The sequence below is a fragment of the Nomascus leucogenys genome, chromosome 7b (genome assembly GCF_006542625.1).
Source record: "Nomascus leucogenys isolate Asia chromosome 7b, Asia_NLE_v1, whole genome shotgun sequence".
Lineage (NCBI taxonomy): Eukaryota > Metazoa > Chordata > Mammalia > Primates > Hylobatidae > Nomascus > Nomascus leucogenys.
The window spans coordinates 11,590,129-11,605,540 of record NC_044387.1 but is presented as its reverse complement, the minus strand read 5'-3'; positions in this window follow the sequence as shown (position 1 = coordinate 11,605,540).

Genomic DNA, 15,412 nt, shown 5'->3' with positions numbered 1-15,412 from the left:
TATTCGTCATCCCATCTGAACTAAAGTTCAGAAAGGCTAAGTGACTTGGTAAAGGATGGAGGTAATCGCCCTGGAGAAGGAACCCAGGGGCTCCTTCGTCTGTGCCACACCCTGGTATGGTCATCTAGCCCTAGTCACTAGGAGACATTTGTACCATCTAATTTCAGACACAGTTGCCCAGAGCCTGCCTTTTCTTCCCCTTGGGAGGGAAAATTAATCTGAAAGTACGTGAGAAGGAAAAGGGGAAAGGGGAAGAACTGGCGGATTCTATTATTTGATTGATAGATCAAAGGGTCAGTTGGGTACTTCGTAGTTTAAACCTTTATTATTGTGATGAGTACTTGGGGGTGAAACCCCACTGCCACATTCACTGGCATTGAAGCCGTCTTTGCCAAAATTACAACTGAGGAAATTATGACAGTGAAAGAGATCAGACCTAACCCACTCCATCTTGCCTTTCTAGCCTTTAAGCTGTCTTTGTTCATTCCTGGGCATAGGCCGAACGAACCTTGGGAAGGAATTTAGTTTATAGTTTTACTCTGAAACAAAATTGACAATAGCCCTTTCCCAAAAAGACTCCCTTCCTGCCTTGGGACCAGTCTGCCTTTGTAGGACTAACAAATTAGCTACAACATTAGAAATCATGGTTTAGGGGTCACACAGCAGCTTCTGGCTGCAAGAGTCTGAACCTTCCCAAATTGCTCCTGGGGATAGCATCACTATTGTAAAACCCAAGATCAGTGCTTGAGATATTTTGCAGACCCTGCACTCAATGGATCAGCTGACACCACCCATACCAGTAATTTGGCTCAAACAGTTCTGTGATCCCACCCAGGAACAGAAGACAGCAAGAAAATCTCACTTCAACCCCCTCAGTATTCCATCTTCGACTTAATCAATCAGCACTCCTCGCTTGCCAAGCCCCTACCCACAAAATTATCTTTAAAACCTCCGATCTCTGAATGCTTGGGTAGCATATTCAACTGCCTCCTAGCCATGTCCACCAGAATGTTCCACAAGCCCTTCAAACTCAGTGTGTCCCAAACTGAATTGATCATCTCCCTCCAATCTGCTCTTCCTGCATTCCCCATTCCAGTAAATGGCGCCACCCCCCACCCAGTTGCCTCCATCAGAAACCAGGGAGTCGTCCTTCACCCTTCCCACTACAATCGCCCACTTCCAATCACAAGCATGCCAGTTTCGACTCCTCACTATTTCCTGATACAGCCTTTCTGGCCACGTTCATGGCACCCTCCATGTGCACAACACCACAATCCCATCTACATGAGTGCAATCTCCTAGTGGGACTCCCTGGCTGCAGTCTTGTGCCTCTCTAATTTATCCTCTGTACCATAGTCAACATGACCCTGCCCAAACCCAAATCTCACTGCTGCATTCCTCTGTTTGAGTAATTTGAGTAATAATAAAACTCCCCTCTCCCGCACAGCTGGCTCTTTTTGAATTACCTTTCTCCATTGCAATTCCCCTGTCTTGATACATCGGCTCTGTCTAGGCAGTGGGCAAAGTGAACCCACTGGGCAGTTACAGCATCTACTGGGAGCTCAGCCCTCTCCAGGTGCTAGTGATTCAGAGAGGAGTAAGATGAGGACCTTAATCCCATGGAAGGCACGGTCCAGTGAACAGACAGCCATGTGAACAAATAGATATAGAATAATTCATTCTACCAATGCTATGGTAGAGGTGTGGGCAAGATTCTGGCTCTCTCCAAGGAGGGAGTAACTAACTCTCAGAGTGTGGTACTTGAGTTGGCTGAGTCCAGGATGACCCCGGGGGGCTAACTGAGGGTGGGACAGCATGTTTCACTGGGGAACTGTGGGTGGCTCTGTAAGGTCTGGGTGGAGGGCAAATGTAGGTGTAGGTGGGAGGTGATGGGGGTGAAGATGCTAAGGGAAGTAGAGAAGTAATCAGAAGGGTTTTGAATGCCAGGTTCAGGGACTTGAGTGCTCCCTGGGATGAGGTAAGAATAGGCACAGTAGCTGTTGGAGGGTTTCAAAACGTGGTCACGTTTGTGTTATGGAAAGATCACTCTCGTGGTGAAGACGGTGAATTGGATTTCAAGTGGGTAGACAGGAGGCAGGCACAGTGGGTTTGGTTCTGAGAGTTGGCAGCTTGAAGGGTGCTAGGTCCTCGCTGGTTCTTAAGATGCCTCCCTGGTGCGTTCTGATGGTCCGTGGAATGTCTGACTCAGCCTCCAGATTTCCTTAATCCTCTTTGCCAACTTTCTCCAGGAGACGGAAGATAGCCTTTGAGGGGGAGGATGCTCTTGCCTACGCCTCTCATCCAAATTTCTCCCAAAAGGGGTCCACAGTTGCTGTCTTCTCTTTCTCACCTCCCATTCACTCCTCAGCCCACTGCAATCTGGCTTCCACTCCCACGGCACCACTGAAATTTCCTCCTCCATGGTTACCAGTGACCTCCTGAAGAGCGGAATCCAATAGACCCTTCAGTCTTTAGCTTACTGGACCCAGCCCCACTTCTGGCGTGAGCCCGTTGACCATGCCCATCTAAATGAACTTCTCTACCCCATCGGTGGCACCTGGAGAACTCTTTACCATATAGATTCTAGGGCCCTACTGCTCCAGGATGGTCAAAGGCAGGAATGTGTATTTCTCATCAGCACCCGTGGTGCACACTAAAGAATCACTGCTCTATCCCAACACCCAGGGAACCTCACTCTCCTACATCTCCTCAGACCTCTCCTCCTTTTCGTTCTCCTTCTTGGACTCTTCTTTCTTTCTTTTTTTTGAGATGGAGTCTCGCTCTGTCACCCAGGCTGGAGTGCAGGGGCATAATCTCGCAATCTCGGTTCACTGCAAGCTCTGCCTCCTGGGCTCACGCCATTCTCCTGCCTCAGCCTTCTGTAGCTGGGACTACAGGCACCCGCCACCACGCCCGGCTAATTTTTTTTTTTTTTTTGTATTTTTAGTAGAGATGGGGTTTCACTGTATTAGCCACGATGGTCTCAATCTCCTGATCTCATGATCCGCCTGCCCCGGCCTCCCAAAGTGCTGGGATTACAGGCGTGAGCCACTGCGCCCGGCCTTGGACTTTTCTTTCTTTGCTCTCTGTGCCTATCTTGACCCCCTTTTCTTCTCACTAATGCTCTCAAAATTCTTTCTACCTGAGGTCACCTCCTCATCAGTAACAGTGTTCCCCTGAGTCACATTCCCTGGGGTATTTACTGGAATTGAGGGTAGCGTACGCACTTTTGGAAAAGCCTCCCTGGTGATCCTGAACACTATCCCAGGGAGCTATGCCACCCCATGCATATCTTGTTGAGGATTGCTACCTTAGGTACTTTCCCTTGGCGGTCTCCTCCACTCCCAAGGTTTCCATCGTCAATGTCCTTCTAAATTCTGATGCCTCCTGTATTTCTTTTCTATGTTAGACCTCTCTCTGGAGCTCTGGACCCAAATATTCAACTGCCTCCTGGCCACGTCCACCAGAATGCTCCACAAGTCTTTCAAACTCAGTGTGTCCCAAACTGAATTGATCATCTCCCTTCAATCTGCTCTTCCTGCATTCCCCATCTCAGTAAATGGCGCTACCCCCCATCCCCCACCAGTTGCCTCCATCAGAAACCAGGGAGTCGTCCTTCACACTTCCCACTACCATTGCCCACTTCTAGTCAATCAAAAGCATGACAATTTGGACTCCTAACTGTTTCCTGATACAGCCTTTCTGGTCATGTTCATGGTACCCTCCATGTGCACACCACCACAATCCCATCTCCATGAGTGCAACAATCTCCTAGTGGGACTCCCTGGCTGCAGTCTTGCCCCTCTCTTATATACCCTCTGTACCACAGTCAACATGACCCTGCCAAAACCCAAATCTCACCGCTGTATTCCTCTGTCCGATAACTTCTCTCCTTCCATGGCTTCCCATTGCCTAAGGGTGACATTCACCTGCCCTGTCGTGGCATTTAAGCCTCCCCATGATGTGGCCCCCGGCTCCCCCGTCTTCTTCTTCCTGCTCCATCCCCTGTGATTTACGCCTCCACTACACCAACTCTCATGGCTCTCCACACAAACCAGGCTGTTTTTTACCTCTCTGCCTTTGTTCACAAATTCTCTCTGCCCACATCCTCCCTCTGCTCCTCCCTCCCTCCTTTTGGTTCTATGAGCCCATAAGGTTTTGGCCTAAGCTTGTATACTTTGGGATCTCATCTCTTGCAGTCAGAAGAGTCCTTTGTGTTCCTGTCTCATCTGATGCATGTTCCTGTCACTGCCCTTCTTCACCATTTTGTACTTGAGTTTCATTCTCTGTCTCCCTTTGTGAGCTCCTGGAGAGCAAGGGCCTTGCCCTCTTCATCTTTGCATCCCATGTACCACACAGGACCTAACCAAGAGTTGGTGCCCAGTCAATACTTCGTGAATAAGTGTGTGAGTGAATGACTGAGGTGCAGAGGGTCAGACTCTACTTCTCCCAGACTCAGCTCTTGTCAATTCCAAGACTTAGCCTAGTACCAGCTACACCCTTTCTTGGGCTAGTCTTGCTGTTTAAAGTGGCTGATGGTGGACACCCAGGAATCAGCAATTGGATCAGTTGCAAGTAGCAGAGATTGAAAAAATAGTGGCTTAAACAAGGCAAAGTGTTTGTTTTTCTCATGTAACAAGAAGTAATTCAGGGCTGCCAGGCATGGGTCTCCATGGTCTCATCAAGGACCCAGCTGAGCCAGCACAAGATCCACACCCCCATACCTCCAGCATCTCACTTGCACCCAGGTAGAAAAAGGGGGAAGGACAAAGGACAAACTAATGATTGCTAACTGGGTCAGTGCCCTTAAATGACACTTCCTCTAGTATCTCATTGGTCAGAATGATGTCACATGATGATCTTAGCTGCAAGGGAGAATGGAGAATATATTTTAGCAGGGCATATTGCAGCCTCCAATAGAATTGTGGTTGGGTTTGCAAGGAAGCAGGGAAACGTAGACATTGAGTCTGCCTACCCACTCAGTTGCCATCTTCCCAGCCTTCTTTGCTATGAGAGTTGCTATTGAGTATGGGTATTGAGTAGTACATACTCAGGGAAGTTGGGTCCAGTCCCAAAAGATGAATTCTGTCTAGTTTAAAGCAGTCATGGTACTCCCATGTCTGCCCGAGATGGGTTTGGGGTGAGCGTGTGACCTACTTCTGGATAATGAGACATAATTGCCTTCTGAGGGCTTTCCAGAGAGTTTTCCTCCCTCATAAAGAAACAGATGTGATGAGGTAATCACCTCCCCTTTTTCCTGTCTTGAACACAGTTGGGCGATGACGTGATCCTGAAACAGCCTTGGTAACCTGCAACTATGAATGGTCAGGGCTACAGGAAGCCAAATGTGGAGGATGGTGGAGCAGGGAGATGGGAGATTCTGGCTTGATCGAGTCTTTGAGTGGCTGAGTTGACCAATCTTGAAGTTGCCTACCTCCAGGCTTCTTGTATAAGCCACATTTTAACCATATGTTCTGCTACTTGCAGCTGAAAATACCTGATATTTGTGATTTGTCTGTCTAGCATCCTTCCCTTTGGGAAATAGCACCCTTTCTTTTTTAGGGGAACTTCTATCCTCACTCAACCCTGTGGTTCTAGTTGGGGATGGTATTCATTGTACCTCATCCTCCCTGGGGAAGGATTCCTGATCCAAGCTAGAGCAGTCATAATCCTTCCCTGAGATTGTTTTTTTAAACTAAGCATAGACTTGAGCATGCTAAGGAGCCTCTTAGAGCAAGCCAACCTGGAGAAATAAACAGACACTCAGACGGTATGAGGGACAGGGAACCAAAGAGTCTTGCTGGAGGTCCAGTTGTCCTTGAGGCCAGCTGTTCCCATAGGTTGATTATGAGAGTTCATAGATGCCCCACTTTTTGCCTACACTGGTTCAAGTTGAATTTCTGTTACTTCTGACACACGTGGGGCCTGAACCTCCTTCTTCCCCTACCTAAGTCCTTCCCATCCTTCAAATTTCCACTTGGTTGCCTTTTTATAGCCAATTCTTTGCTGGAGTTAGCTGCTGAGGACATAGGGATTATTGAGACTCAGTCCTCACAACCCAATGGAAAGACAGATATAGACAGTCACAGTCCTGGGGGGGGGGGCAAGTACTACAAGACACAGAAAACCTCAGGCCAAGGTGACTGATTTATTTTTATAACCTGATGTGGTTTGGATTTGTGTCCCTGCCCTAATCTCAAGTCAAATTATAATCCCCAGTGTTGCAGGGGCGGGCCTGGAGGGAGGTGATTGGACGACAGGGGCAGATTTCCACCTTTGCTGCTATTCTTGTGATAGTGAGTGAGTTCTCACAATATCTAGCTGTTTAAAAGTGTGTAGCGACTCCCTCCACGCCTCTTCCTGCTGCTCCGGCCATGTGAAGACATGCCTGCTTCTCCTTCACCTTCTGCCATGATTGTAAGTTTCCTGTGGCCTTCCCAGCCATGCTTCCTATAGAACTTGCAGTACTGTGAACCAATTACACCTCTTTTCTTTAAACCAGTCTCAGGTATTTCTTTATAGCAGTGCGAGAACTGACTAATCCATAACTCTAGTGTCTAACAAAGGGTCTGGCACAGAGTGTTGGTGTGATGAATGAATGAACACATGTACCAATTTGGTTAGAGGAAAAAGCCTTTTCACCGTATATAGCTTATGGTCAATGCTCTTATCCCTAGGGTTTTGCCCTCATGGCCCAAGCTATTTCACACCACATCCCATCCCACACGACAGGATGGAGGAAGGAAGGGAGAGGAGGGGAAGGACATGCCATCTCCATTTAAAGATTCAGCTGGGAAGCAACGTGCATCATTTTACTCCATCCCATTGCCCAGAACTTAGTCATGTGGCTTAGCCACAAGGAAATCTGGGAAATGTAGTCTTTATTCTGGATGGCCATATTTGCGCCTAGCTAAAAACTAAGTGTGTGCGAGGGGTTCTAGATCCATGAAGGAGATAGGAGAACAGGTATTGATGTCCAACTAGCGCCTCTGCCACAGTGGGGCTTCGGAATAAGGCAGATGTGATTTCAAATCTCAGCTTCTCAGCTCTGTGATCTCAGCAAGTCACTAAACCTCTCTGAGGCCAACCCTCTTCATCTGTAAAATGGGAAGGGTTGTGAGGGTTGGATGGCTTAACTTTGCACTCAGCACTTTATGGGGGATTAAATGTCTATCGCTCTCCTCTTTTTCCCTCCAGCAAAAGGACTCATGCTTGAATTCTGGCCCTGTCTCTAAGGTTCTATGTGACCTAGACTCCTGGGTCCTCTTGCTGGAGGAAGAGGTATTTAAGGCTTGGCTGGATGATCACTTAGCAGGAAGTTGAGAAGGAGATTCAAGATCATATACGGGGCTGGACGCAAAGATCTGAACCTGAGATTATAGTATAGGTTTTTGACACCTGGGTTGAGTGTGTGTTGAGTGTTATGAAGCTTCTCCCAAGACAGCACACACACATGTTGTGCTACTCAGGCAAAACGGATAGACTTGAACAACAGTTTCTCTGTTCAGGTACTGCAGGGATATACCTCCAGTTCCAGTATTTGAGTGTCACTTGTTTGTCTATATGGCTGCCTTGTCCTGGACTGAAAGCTCCTGGGAGCAGGAAAAATCATTATATTTCTTGAGCAGCTATTATCTGCCACTTGATTTATATTTTCTTGTTTAGTTCTCACTGCCACCTAGCAAGAACAGTTTTATTGTCCCCATTTTGCAGATGGGGAAATTGAGGCTCTGAGTTTACTAGAGTCACCTGTCTCTCAGTAGCAGAGCCAGAATCTGAGACCCAAACGGCATCATGAGAGCCCATTTTCTTCCCCCTGCGCCATGCTCCCATCGCCTTGTTCATTTCCAAATCCCCAGCTCTCAGTATGGTTTCCAGAGCACAGAAAATGTTTAATGAATTCTTAAAATAGAGAAAGCCTTGTCGCTTGGAGCGGTGGCTCATGCGTGTAATCCCAGCACTTTGGGAGGCTGAGGTGGGTGGATCATTTGAGGTCAGGAGTTTGAGACCAGCCTGGCCAACATGGTGAAACCCTGTCTCTACTGAAAATACAAAAAGTACCCAGGCATGGTGGTGCACGCCTGTAATCCCAGCTATTCGGGTGGCCGAGCACGAGAATTGCTTGAACTCCGGGAGGTGGAGGTTGGAAGTTGCAGTGAGCCGCGATTGTGCCACTGAACTCCAGCCTGGGAAACAGAGTGAGACTGTCAAAAAAAAAAAAAAAACAAAAAAAAACATAGAGAAAGCCTTGTGTGGACCAGAGTTGAGCGGGAGGGGAAGAGGTGTTAGGCTCTCCTAACCCCATTCCTGAGCACCTCTCACTCCATTCCTGACCAGGCAGTTCTCCAGTTTCCTGGGGGTCGCTTCATGCTAGGTCCAGATGACCCAATGGTGGGGAATGTGGCTCAGCTGTAAGCTTGGATCCTTTCCCAGAGCACAGCTAGCTTCAGGCTAGCTGTGACAAAGTCTTTGTTACAGCTCCCTGGGGCTTGGAGCTCCCCACCCTGGGCACTCCCTAGCTTCCAGAATTTTCTCTTCTTTCTTTCTTTCTTTCTTTCTTTCTTTCTTTCTTTCTTTCTCTCTCTTTCTTTCTTTCTTTCTTTTTCTTTCTCTCTCCTTCCTTCCTTCCTTTCTTCCTTCCTTCCCTCTCTTTTTCTCTTTCTCTCTTTTATTTTCTTTTTTTTAGACAGAGTCTCACTCTGTCGCCCAGACTGGAGTGCAATGGTATGATCTCGGCTCACTGCAAACTCCGCCTCCGGGTTCACGCCATTCTCCTGCCTCAGCCTCTCCGAGTAGCTGGGACTACAGGCGCCCGCCACCATGCCTGGCTAATTTTTTTGTATTTTTAGTACAAAAAAATTTAGTACCGTGTTAGCCAGGATGGTCTTGATCTCCTGACCTCATGATCCACCCCCCTCAGCCTCCCAAAGTGCTGGGATTACGGGTGTGAGCCACCGCACCTGGCCTCTTTCTTTCTTTCCTTCTTTCTTTCCTTCCTTTCTTCCTTCCCTTCCCTTTCCTTCCTTCCTTCCTTCCTTCCTTCCTTCCTTCCTTCCTTCCTTCCTCCCTCTCTCTCTCTCTCCCTTCCTTCTTTCCTTCTTTCTTTCTTTCTCTCTTTCTCTTTCTTTTCTTTTCTTTTTTATATAGAGACAGAGTCTTGCTTTGTTGGCCAGGCTGATATTGAACTCCTGGCCTTGAGTGATCCTCCACCCTCAGCCTCCCAAAGTACAGGGATTACAGGAATGAGCCACCATGCCAGGCCCCTTTCTCTTCTTTCTGCTTCACTGAAACTTAACCATCCTAAATCCTGGTTTTAGAAGGAACCAATTTTTGGCTTTATTGGTTCTCTCTATAATATTTTTGTCTTCTGGCCGGGTGTGGTGGCTCATGTTTGTAATCCCAGAACTTTGGGAGGCCAACATGGGTGAATTATTAAGGTCAGGAGTTTGAGACCAGCCTGGCCAACACGGTGAAACCCCGTCTCTACTAAAAATACAAAAATTAGCCTGTAATCCCAGCTACTCGGGTGTGGTAGTGCCTGTAATCCCAGCTACTCGGGTGGCTGAGGCAGGAGAATTGCATGAACCCAGGAGGTGGAGGTTGTAGTGAGCTGAGATCACGCCACTAGTCTCCAGCCTGGGCGACAGAGTGAGACTCTGTCTCAAAAAAAAAAAAATTTTTGTCTTCTATTATGTTAATTTCTGCTATTATCTTTATTACTTCCTCTACTTTCTTTCTGTTGGATTTACTCTTTCCAATTGCTTGAGATGGAGCCTTAATTGACTATCAGCCTTCCTTCTTTCCTAATGTAAACATTTATGCCTACCAATATCCCTCTAAACAAACATAGCTTCAACTGCATCTCACATGCTTTGCTGTTCCACATTTTCATTATCATTTAGTTAAAATTGTCTAATTTCTATTACGATTTCTTCCTATATAACATTGATCCTGGACATATTAGAGTTTAATATAAAATTAATACTTTTGCTACTTCCAGGACAATGTAAGCACATTAGAATATTTTAATTGCATTCACCTCTTCCCAATTTTTGTTTTTATTGTCATGAATTGTAAAACTCACAAGACGTACTTGCTTTGATTTTCAATCAATGTTAAGTAAGATTTATCCACATATGTACCCTTTCTGTTGTCCTTCACTGGAATCTCCATGCTTCCTTCAGGGATCATTTTCCTGCTCCCTAAAGCACTTCCTTTAGTGAAGTTCTGTTGATGACAAAAACCATCAGTGATGAGTCCTCTTAGTTTTTTCTTTGCCTGAAAACATCGTTATTTCTTTTCTTTTCTTTTTTTTTTTTTTTGAGACGGAGTCTTGCTCTGTCGCCCAGGCTGGAGTGCAGTGGCGCGATCTTGGCTCACTGCAAGCTCCACCTCCCAGGTTCACGCCATTCTCCTGCCTCAGCCTCCCGAGTAGCTGGGACTACAGGCACCTGCCACCATGCCCAGCTAATTTTTTTTGTATTTTTAGTAGAGACGGGGTTTCACCGTGGTCTGGATCTCCTGACCTCATGATCCACCCACCTCAGCCTCCCAAAGTGCTGGGATTACAGGCGTGAGCCACCACGCCTGGCCAAAACATCATTATTTCATCTCCATTTCTGAAGGATGTTTTCACTGACTCTAGAATTCCAGGGTGGCAGTAATTTCCTTTCTGCACTTTGCAGATATCGGTTTATTGTCTTCCTTTCTCCATTCCTTCTGTTGAAAACTTAGCTGTCAGTCTTGCTACTGCTCCTTGAAAGGTAATGCATCTTTTTCCTTTGGATGCTTTTAAGATTTTTCTCTTTGTGTTTGATTTACAAATGTTTCACTATTTACAACTGTTTCACTATTAGGGGCCTAGTTGTGGTTTTCTTTTCATGCTTGGGGTTCCCTGAGATTCTTGAATCTGTGGCTTAATGTCTTTCAACAGATTTGGGAAAATCCTCAGACGGTCTCTATTAAAACATTATTTCCGGCCAGGTTTGGTGGCTCACACGTGTAATCTCAACACCTTGGGAGGCCGAGGTGGGTGGATCATGAGGTCAGGAGTTCAAGACCAGCCTGACCAATATGGTGAAACCCCATCTCTACTGAACATACAAAAATTAGCCGGGTGTGGTGGCAGGTGCCTGTAATCTCAGCTACTTGGGAGGCTGAGGCAGGAGAATCCCTTGAACCTGGGTGGCAGAGGTTGCAGTGAGCCAAGATCATGCCACTGCACTCCAGCCTGGGTGACAGAGTGAGACTCTGTCTCAAAACAAAACAAAACAAAAAGTCCATTATTTCCACCCTAATTGTGCTGTTTACTTCTTCTGGGTCTCATTACATGTTAGAACTTTTCACTGTGTCCCATATTAATCTTTATACCCTTTTCTGCACTTTTCATTCTTTTCTCTCAGTCTTTATTCTGGGTAATTTCTTTTGGTCTTTCTAATAGAGTTCACTTCAGCTGTATCTGATCTGCTGTTAAATCTATTTATTGAGTTCATAAGTTTTTTAATGTATTTTTCAGTTCTATCCTTTCCATTTGATTCTTTTTTACAGTTTACAATCCTCCATTGAAATTCTCCCATTTGTCATCTAAAGTCCTGAATAGGCTTCCCTGTAATCCCAGCACTTTGGGAGGCCAAGGCAGGAGGATCGCTTAAGCCCAGAAGTTCAAGACCAGCCTAAGCAACATGGTGAAACCCCATCTCTACAAAAAATACAAAAATTAGCCAGGTGCAGTGGTGCACACCTGTAGTCCCAGCTACTCAGGTGGCTGAAGTGGGAGAATCCCTTGCGCCTGGGAGCCAGAGGTTGCAGTGAGCTGAGATGGAGCCACTCCAGCCTTGGGGGAAGAGTGAGACACTGTCTCAAAAAAAGCCCTGAATATATTAATGATAATTATTTTCAAGTCTATGTCTTATAACACCACTATCTGGATAACAGGCCCATCATGGCCTATTTTAAATGAAACATTTTATTTCAAAATAATTGTAGACTCAGTCAGTTGTAAGAAGTAACACAGAGAGAGCCCATGTACCCTTTACCCAGCTTCCCTTAATGGTAACATCCTGAGAGAGTACAGTACAACATCACAACCAGGATATTAACATTGATACTGTCTTACTTAGGTTTCCCTAGTTTTACTTGTAGTCGTGTGTGTATGTGTGTGTGTGTATGTGTGTGCGTGCATGTTTGTGCATGTGTGTGTTTGTGTGTGTATGTGTTTGTATGTGCATGTGTGTGTATGTGTATGTGCATGTGTATATGTGTGTAATGTGTGCATGTGTATGTGTGTGTGTTTGTGTGTATGTGTTTGTATGTGCATGTATGTGTATGTGCATATGTGCATGTGCATGTGTATATGTGTGTATATGTGTGTATGTGTATGTGTGTGCATGTGTGTGTATGTGTGTATATTTGTGTGTATATGTGTATGTGTGTGTGAGATTTAATTGTAGGCAATTTTATCACATGTGTAGGTCTAGTGGCCTTAAAAAAATTTTTCCCCCTCTGTCTGGATTTTCAGTCATTCAGTTTCATTTTCAGATATGTCTGGTAATTTTTTTTATTGAATGCCAAACTTTGTGTAACAAAAATATAATGTGAGAGTTTGGATGGCGTTGTTCTCTTCCTCCGGAGAATTTACTTGGCTTCTGGCAAGCTGTTGGTGAAGAGGCAGACACCTTAATTCAATAAATGAATGGGATGCTTGGAAACTGCCATTCTGTGTGTGGGAGGGCTGGACTATTTCCCTACTCAGAGTGTGTAACCCACTAAAAGCCTGGGTCATTTACCATTGCTCCTCATCCTAAACTTCAGTTTTTAGCTGGAAGCTCTAGTTCTCATTGTCGTGTAATTTCTTGAAGATATTAACTGGCTGCTCAACTTAGCCATTTGTTGTTAGTGGATAGGGGCCATAAGAGGAAGGCTGCTGCCCCAGAATCCAGGCTCACCTCTCTGAACTTCTCTTCTTCCTGGGATCTTTGTCTCTCAACTCTGACTTGTCTTGATAACTCTCCAATGCCTTCCTTGGATGCCTTCTTTTATTTTTTTTGAGACAGAGTCTCACTCTGTTGCCCAGGCTGGAGTGCAGTGGCGCGATCTCGGCTCACTGCAGCCTCCACTTCCCGGGTTCAGGTGATTCTCCTGCCTCAGCCTCCCGAGTAGCTGGGATTACAGGCACGCACCACCATGCCCAGCTAATTTTTGTATTTTTAGTAGAGACAGGGTTTCACCATGTTGGTTAGGCTGGTCTTGAACTCCTGGCCTCAAGTGATCTGCCTGCCTTGGCCTCCCAAAGTGCTGGGATTACAGGTGTGAGCCACTGTACCTGCCTTTTCCTTGGATGTCTTACATATGTTCTGTCTTCCTAGGTTTTCTCAGTGGGAGAGCTGGTCTGCAACAGAAATCTGCACCAGCCTTTGTTTCTCACACGAATGTTTTGACATCCTTGAGGGACTAAGGGGAACCCCTTAATTACAGACTACATTGTGCAGCATTTGGGTACTTGTTCAGGAGTCAGACTGGATTAAATTCTAGTGTTGCAGCTGGGCGTGACGGCTCACACTTGTAATCCCAGCACTTTGGGAGGCCGAGGTGGGTGGATCATCTGAGGTCAGGAGTTCAAGACCAGCCTGGCCAACATGGTGAAACCCCATCTCTACTAAAAATACAAAAAATTAGCTGGGCGTGGTGGTGGGCACCTGTAATCTCGGCTACTTGGGATGCCGAGGCAGGAGAATTGCTTGAACCTGGGAGGTGGAAGTTGGAGGTTGCAGTGAGCCGAGATCACTGCACTCCAGCCTGGGCAATGGGTGACAAGAGTGAAACTCTGTCATAAATAAATAAATAAATAAAAATAAAAATCTAGTGTTACCACTTCCCAGCCATGTGATCTTGGGGAAGTCTCCCTCTCTGGGCCTCAGTTTTCTTATGGAACTTGCCTACTTGGATTAAATAAACTAATATGTCAAGTACTCAGAGAAGTGAGTGCCTGTCATATAAAAGCACTCCGTATATACCAGTTATTAGTATTCAGCAAATCAGTGTTAAACATCTACTCTGTGCCAGGGCGCTGGATCTATATGATGGTGAAAAAGACAAATACTCCCGCGTAGAGCTGACAGTTTATTCAAGAGGACACTCTGGTGACTTTTCATAGGAAGTTAGTAAGCTGCCATTGTCAAAGAGAGACTCATGCTGTGGTGAGAATGAAAAAGGATGATAGAGCAGGGTACCCTGGCAGGTTTGGTTCCGGGTTGAGCAGGGAGGGCTTGGTTCCCAGGTCTGTGGTAATAGAAGGTATGTGGCAAATGACAGAGAGCGACCAGGCAGCTACTTATGGCCAGGTGGTCAGCAAACACATCTGTGATTGCTGCATGACAGCTGAGACTTGGATGATCAAAAGAAGCAAGTCCACTGAAACACGGGGAAGGAACATTCCAGGTTGAGAGAACGACACATGCAGGTTATCTGAATCTGGCACGTCTGAGGGGCAGCAAGAAGGCCAGTGTGTCCCGGAGTGGAACGAGCAGAGGGGAGAGAGTGACCACATAAAATCCAGGAGGTGGGCAGGGACAGGATCCCAGAGGGCTTTGAGAGTCACCACGAGGGCGTGGATTTTAGTTTAAGCAAACTGGGAAGCTTTGGAGAGTCTTGTCTTTTCCTTTTCTCTTTTCTTTTCTTTTCTTCTTTTCTTTTCTTTCTTTTTTTCTTTTCTTTTCACAGAGTCTTGGCTATGTTGCCCAGGTTGGACTGCAATCTCCACCTCCTGGGTTCAGGCAATTCTCCTGCCTCAGCCTACCGAGTAGCTGGGATTACAGGTGCCTGCCACCATGCCCGGCTAATTTTTGTATTTTTTGTAGAGACAGGGTTTCACTGTGTTGCCAGGCTGGTCTCAAACTCCTGACCTCAGGTGATCCACCTGCCTTGGCCTTCCAAAGTGCTGGGATTACAGGCGTGAGCCACCATGCCCGGGCTGCTTTGGAGTTTTACAGAGGGGAGTGACAATATTTTGACTGCAACATGATCATTGTAGGTGTCATAAGGAGAACTAATTTTTTTTTAACAGAGTCCCATTCTGTGGCCCAGGCTGGAGTACAGTGGAACAATCAAGGCTCACCATAGCCTCTATCTCCCAGACTCAAGTGATCCTCCTGCCTCAGCCTCCAGAGTAGCTAGAACTACAGGTGTGCACCATCAAGCCCAGCTAATTAAAAAAAAAAAAAACGTTTTGTGGAGACAGGATCTCATTCTGTTGCCTAGGCTGGTCTTGAACTCCTCGGCTCAAGCAATCCTCCTGCCCGACTTCCCAAAGTGTTGGGATTACAGGGGTGAGTTACTACTGCACCCGGCCAGAGAATGGATTTTAAGAGAGGAAACTGCATTTTTAAGAGACAATGATGGCTTGGAACAGAGTGGT